The sequence below is a fragment of the Arachis duranensis genome, chromosome 2, assembly GCF_000817695.3.
Source record: "Arachis duranensis cultivar V14167 chromosome 2, aradu.V14167.gnm2.J7QH, whole genome shotgun sequence".
Lineage (NCBI taxonomy): Eukaryota > Viridiplantae > Streptophyta > Magnoliopsida > Fabales > Fabaceae > Arachis > Arachis duranensis.
This window is the reverse complement of record NC_029773.3, coordinates 30176563-30184161: the sequence shown is the minus strand read 5'-3', so window position 1 is coordinate 30184161 and position 7599 is coordinate 30176563.

Genomic DNA, 7599 nt, shown 5'->3' with positions numbered 1-7599 from the left:
TTCTGAATGTATGCTTGAACAGTGCATATGTCTTTTGAATTTGTTGTTCATGAATGTGGGCTCTTGAAAGAATGATGAAAAAGGAGACATGTTACTGAGGATCTGAAAAATCATAAAAATGATTGTTGAAGCAAGAAAAAGCATTGAATTAAAAAAAAACAAAAAAAAGGAAGGAAAAAGAAAAAAATAATAAAGTTGTAATCCAAGGTAAAAAGAGTGTGCTTAAGAACCATGGACATCTCTAATTGGGGACTCTAGCAAAGCTGAGTCACAATCTGAAAAGGTTCACCCAGTTATGTGTCTGTGGCATGTATGTATCCGGTGGTAATACTGGAAGACAGAGTGTTTTGGGCCACGGCCAAGACTCATAAATTAGCTATGTTCAAGAATCATCATACTTAACTAGGAGAATCAATAATACTATCTGGATTCTGAGTTCCTATAGAAGCCCATCATTCTGAATTTCAAAGGATAAAGTGAGATGCCAAAACTGTTCAGAGGCAAAAACTGATTAATTTATACGCTCATCTAATTAATATTGATCTTCATAGATGTTTTTGGAATTCATTAAATATTCTCTTCTTTAAGCTAAGTTTCCTTGATATTTTGGAGTCTATAGTATATTCTCTTCTTTTTATCCTACTTTGATTTTCAGTTGCTTGGGGACAAGCAACAATTTAAGTTTGGTGTTGTGATGAGCGGATAATTTATACGCTTTTTGGCATTGTTTTTAGTATGTTTTTAGTATGTTTTAGTTAGTTTTTATTATATTTTTATTAGTTTTTAGTTAAAATTCACTTTTATGGACTTTACTATGAGTTTGTGTGTTTTTCTGTGATGTCAGGTATTTTCTGGACGAAATTGAGGGACCTGAGCAAAAATCTGATTCAGAGGATGAAAAGGACTGCAGATGCTGTTGGATTCTGACCTCCCTGCACTCGAAGTGGATTTTCTGGAGCTACAGAAGTCCAATTGGCGCGCTCTCAACTGTGTTGGAAAGTAGACATCCTGGGATTTCCAGCAATGTATAATAGTCCATACTTTGCCCGAGATTTGATGGCCCAAACGAGCGTTCTAAGTCAGCTCAAGAATTCTAGCGTAAAACGCCGGAACTAGCACAAGAATGGGAGTTAAATGCCCAAACTGGCACAAAAGCTGGCATTTAACACCAAGAAGAGTCTCTACACGAAAATGCTTCAATGCTCAGCCCAAGCAGACACCAAGTGGGCCCGAAAGTAGATTTTTATGTCATTTACTCATTTCTGTAAACCCTAAGCTACTAGTTCTCTATAAGTAGGACCTTTTGCTATTGTATTTTCATCTTTTGATCACTTTAGATCTCTAGATCATCTTTGGACGTCTAGTTCTTAGATTATTGGGGGCTGGCATCTCGGCCATGCCTAGACCTTGTTCTTATGTATTTTCAACGGTGGAGTTTCTACACACCATGGATTAAGGTGTGGAGCTCTGCTGTACCTCGAGTATTAATGCAATTACTATTGTTCTTCTATTCAATTCAGCTTATTCTTATTCTAAGATATTCATTCATACCCAAGAACATGATGAATGTGATGATTATGTGACGCTCATCATTATTCTCACTTATGAATGCGTGCCTGACAACCACTTCCGTTCTACAAGCAAACAAGGCTTGAATGTTTATCTCTTGGATTTCTTAACCGGAATCTTCGTGGCATAAGCTAGAATTGATGGAGGCATTCAAGAGAATCCGAAAGGTCTAAACCTTGTCTGTGGTATTCTGAGTAGGATTCAAGGATTGAATGACCGTGACGAGCTTCAAACTCGCGATTGTGGGGCGTTAGTGACAGACGCAAAAGAATCACTGGATTCTATTCCGACATGATCAAAAATCGACAGCTGAATAGCCGTGCTGTGACAGAGCGCATTGAACATTTTCACTGAGAGGACGGGACTGTAGCCATTGACAATGGTGATGCCCAACATATAGCTTGCCATGGAAAGGAGTAAGAAGGATTGGATGAAGACAATAGGAAAGCAGAGAGACGGAAGGGACAAAGCATCTCCATACGCTTATCTGAAATTCTCAGCAATGAATTACATAAGTATCTCTATTTTTATTTTATGCTTTATTCATCAATCATTTATAACCATTTGAATCTGCCTGACTGAGATTTACAAGATGACCATAGCTTGCTTCATACCAACAATCTCCGTGGGATCGACCCTTACTCGCGTATTTATTACTTGGACGACCTAGTGCACTTGCTGGTTAGTTGTGCGAAGTTGTGATATAGAGTTGAGATTGCAATTGAGTGTACCATGTTGATGGCGCCATTGATGATCACAATTTCGTGCACCACCCCACATTTAAACTCTAAGTTTGGTGTTGGGAGGTCCCAACAATGCTCTGAACATCTGTGAAGCTCCATGAGAGCTCACTGTCAAGCTATTGATATTAAAGAAGCGCTTATTGGGAGGCAACCCAATTTTTATTTATCTAATTTTATTTTTCTTTTTTTATGTTTCATTAGGTTCATGATCATGTGGAGTCATGAAAAAAATACTAAAATTAAAAACAGAATCAAAAAAAGTAGAAGAAAAATCACACCCTGGAGGAAGGACTTACTGGCGTTTAAACGCCAGTAAGGAGCATCTGGCTGGCGTTCAACGCCAGAACAGAGCATAGAGCTGGCGCTGAACGCCAGAAACAAGCATGGAACTGGCGTTCAATGCCAGAAACATGTTACACATGGGCGTTGAACGCCCAGAGCAGGCATCACCTCGGCGTTTAAATGCCAGAATTGTATGCAAAGGCGTTTTACATGCCTAATTGGTGTAGGGATGTAAATCCTTGACACCTCAGGTCCACAGGATCATCTCAGGATCTGTGGACCCCACAGGATTCCCACCTACCTCAACTCACCTTCTCCCTTCTTCACCAATCACCTTAATCCCTCTTCCCCATCATCTCTTTACCACTCACATCCATCCATCCCTCCCACCCAAACCCACCCTACATGGCCGAAACACAAACATCTCTCCCTCTCCCCCATATCTTCTTTTCGTTATTCTATTCTTTCTTCTTTTGCTCGAGGGCGAGCAACATTCTAAGTTTGGTGTGGTAAAAGCATAGCTTTTTTTTTCCATAACCATTGATGGCACCTAAGGCCAGAGAAACCTCAAAAAAAAGAGAAAAGAAAGAGAAGAGAAAAGAGAAGACAAAAGCTTCCACCTCTGAGTCATGGGAGATGGAGAGATACATCTCAAGGGTCCATAACTCAGTAGAAGAGCATTTGACTGCACATCAAGAGAGCATGAGAAATTCCCTCATCAAGAAATCCCTGAGATACCTTAGGGGATACATGTTCCTCCACATAATTATTGGAAGCAACTAAGGGTAGGAACACCAAAATCACTAGGGGATCATGCAACAGAAGCAAGGAAGAGACATAGAGGAGCTCAAAGAGCACCATTGGTTCTTCAAGAAGGCGCCACCCTCACTAAGGTGGACTCATTCCTTGTTCTTATTTCTCTGTTTTTCAATTTTTATGCTTCATGATTATTAATGTTTTATGTCTCTACTTCATGATCAGTAGTATTTAGTAACTATGTCTTAAAGTTATGAATAATTCCATGAATCCTTCACCTTTCTTAAATGAAAAAAATGTTTCTAATTTAAAAGAACAAGAAGTACATGAATTTCGAAATTATCCTTGAATGTAGTTTAATTATATTGATGTGGTGAAAATACTTTTTGTTTAATGCTTGAACAGTGCATATTTTTTATCTTGTTGTTTATGAATGTTAAAATTGTTGGCTCTTGAAAGAATGATGAACAAAGAGAAATGTTATTGATGATCTGAAAAATCATGAAAATGATTCTTGAAGCAAGAAAAAGCAGTGAAAAAAAAGTGACGAAAAAAAATTTATTAGAAAGAAAAAGAAAAAAAAGCAAGCAGAAAAAGCCAATAGCCCTTAAAACCAAAAGGCAAAGGTAAAAAGGATCCAAGGCTTTGAGCATTAATGGATAGTAGGGCCCAAGGAAATAAAATCCAGGCCTATATAATAAGCACAAGTTTACGTCATCTAATCACGAATAAAGTATAGACTATTATATAGGCCTGGATTTTATTTCCTTGGGCCCTCCTATCCATTGATGCTCAAAGCCTTGGATCCTTTTTACCCTTGCCTTTTGGTTTTAAGGGCTATTGGCTTTTTCTGCTTGCTTTTTCTTTTTCTTTCTATTTTTTTCGCCACACTTTTTTTTCGCATGCTTTTGCTATTCACTGCTTTTTCTTGCTTCAAGAATCAATTTTATGATTTTTCAGATTATCAGTAACATTTCTTTTTGTTCATCATTCCTTCAAGAGCCAACAATTTTAACATTCATAAACAACAAGATAAGAAATATGCACTGTTCAAGCATTCATTCAGAAAACAAAAAGTATTGTCACCACACCAATATAATTAAACTAAATTCAAGGATAAATTCGAAACTCATGTACTTCTTGTTCTTTTTGTATTAAAATATTTTTCATTTAAGAGAGATGAAGGATTTATGGAATTATTCATAGCCTTAAGACATAGTTACTAAATACTACTGATCATGTAGGAAAGACACAAACATAGATAAACATTAAGCATAAAAACCGAAAAATAGAGAAATAAGAACAAGGAATGAGTACACCTCAGTGATGGTGGCGCTTTCTTCTTGAAGAACCAATGATATCCTTGAGCTCTTCTATGTCTCTTCCCTGCCTTTGTTGCTCCTCCCTCATTGCTCTTTGATCTTCTCTAATTTCATGGAGAATGATAGAGTGCTCTTGATGTTCCACCCTTAATTGATCCATATTGTAACTCAAGTCTTCTAGAGAAGTGTTGAGTTGTTCCCAATAATTGTTGGGAGGAAAGTGCATCCCTTGAGACATCTCCGGGATTTCTTGTTGATGAGCTTCCTCATGCGTCTCTTGGGATCTATGAGTGGGCTCTCTTGTTTGCTTCATACTCTTCTTAGTGATGGGCTTATCCTCCTCAATGGGGATGTCTCCTTCTATGATAACTCCAGCTGAGTAACATAGATGGCAAATAAGATGAGGAAAAGCTAGCCTTGCCATGGTGGAGGGCTTTTCGACTATTTTGTAGAATTCAAGAGAGATGACTTCATGAACTTCTACTTCCTCTCCATTCATGATGCTATGAATCATGATGGCCTGATCCACAGTAACTTCGGATTGGTTGCTAGTGGGGATAATGGAGCGTTGGATAAACTCCAACCATTCTCTAGCCACAGGCTTGAGCTCCAGTCTTCTTAATTGAACCGGCTTACCTTTGGAGTCTCTTTTCCATTGAGCTCCTTCCACATATATGTCCATAAGGACTTGGTCTAACCTTTGATCAAAGTTGACCTTTCTAGTGTAGGGGCGTGCATCTCCTTGCATCATGGGCAAGTTGAACGCCAACCTCACATTTTCCGGACTAAAATCTAAGTATTTTCCCCGAACCATTCTAAGATAATTCTTTGGATTCGGGTTCATACTTTGATCATGGTTCCTAGTGATCCATGCATTGGCATAGAACTCTTGATACATTAGGATTCCGACTTGTTGAATAAGGTTGGATAGAACTTTCCAACCTCTTCTTTGGATCTCATGTCGGATCTCCGGATACTCATTTTTCATGAGTTTGAAAGGGACCTCGGGGATCACCTTCTTCTTGGCCACAACTTCATAGAAGTGGTCTTGATGGGCTTTGGAGATGAATCTCTCCATCTCCCATGACTCGGAGGTGGAAGCTTTTGTCTTCCCTTTCCCTTTTCTAGAGGTTTCTCCGGCCTTAGGTGCCATAGGTGGTTATGGAAAAACAAAAAAAACTATGCTTTTACCACACCAAACTTAAAGTATTGCTCACCCTCGAGCAAGAGAAGAAAGAATAGATGAAGAAGAAGAAGATATGGAAGAGAGGGAAAGATGGTGGTGTTACGGCTAAGGAGGAGAAGAGAGTGTTGTTTTGGGTGAAAATGAAAAAGAATGGAGGGGTTTATATAGTGGAGGGAGTGGGGTTAAGGTTCGGCCATATTGGGTGGGTTGGGTGGGAAAAAAGGATTTTGAATTTTGAAGGTAGGTGGGGTTTATGGGGAAGAGTGGATAGATGTGAGTGGTGAAGAGGTGATGGGGAAGAGAGATTGAGGTGATTGGTAAAGGATTTTTGGGGAAGAGTGTTATTGGATTGTGTGAAGAGGAGAGAAGGTGAGTTGAGATATATGGGGATCCTGTGGAGTCCACAGATCCTGAGATGATCCTGTGGGGTCCACAGATCCTGAGGTGTCAAGGATTATCATCCTTGCACCAATGAGGCGTGTAAAACACCATCTGCATGCAATCCTGGCATTCAACACCAGATTGATGCTTGTTTCTGGCGTTGAACGCCAGCTTCTTGCTTGTTTTGGGCGTTCAACGCCCATTTGCAGCATGTTTCTGGCATTGAACGCCAGTTCCATCCTTGTTTCTGGCGTTCAGCGCCAGCTCTCCTCAGAGTGCATTCCTGGCGTTTAAATGCCATGATGCTGCTTGTTTCTGGCATTCAACGCCAGATCCATGATCTGTTTTGGCGTTGAACGCCAGTCAGATGCTCCTTACTGGCGTTTAAACGCCAGTAAGCCCTTCCTCCAGGGTGTGCTTTTTCTTCTGCTATTTTGATTCTGTTTTTAATTTTAGTATTTATTATGTGACTCCACATGATCATGAACCTAATAAAACATAAAGAAAATAAAAATAAAATTAGATAAATAAAAATTGGGTTGCCTCCTAATAAGCGCTCCTTTAATGTCACTAGCTTGACAATAGACTCTCATGGAGCCTCACAGGTGATCAGGTCAATGTTGTAGACTCCCAACACCAAACTTAGAGTTTGGATGTGGGGATTTAACACCAAACTTAGAGTTTGATTGTAGGGGCTCTGTTTGACTCTGTACTGAGAGAAGCTTTTCATGCTTCCTCTCCATGGTTGCAGAGGAACACCCTTGGGTTTTAAACACAAGGTAGTCTCCATTCAATTGAAGGACTAATTCTCCTCTGTTAACATCTATCACAGCTCCTGCTGTGGCTAGGAAAAGTCTTCCAAGGATGATGCATTCATCCTCCTCCTTCCTAGTGTCTAAGATCATGAAATCAGCAGGGATGTAAAGGCCTTCAACCTTTACTAACACGTCCTCTACTAATCCATAAGCTTGTCTTATTGACTTGTCTGCCATCTGTAGTGAGAATATGGTAGGCTGTACCTCAATGACCCCCAGCTTCTCCATTACAGAGAGTGGCATAAGATTTATGCCTAATCCCAGGTCACACAGAGCCTTTTCAAAGATCATGGTGCCTATGGTACAGGGTATTAAGAATTTGCCAGGATCTTGTCTCTTTTGAGGTAAGGTTTGCTGAACCCATGTATCTAGTTCACTAATGAGCAAGGGAGGTTCACCTTCCCAAGTCTCATTACCAAACAATTTGGCATTCAGCTTCATGATGGCTCCTAGATATTGAGCAACTTGCTCTCTAGTTACATTTTCATCATCTTCAGAGGAAGAATAGTTTTCAGAGCTCATGAATGGCAGAAGGAGGATTAATG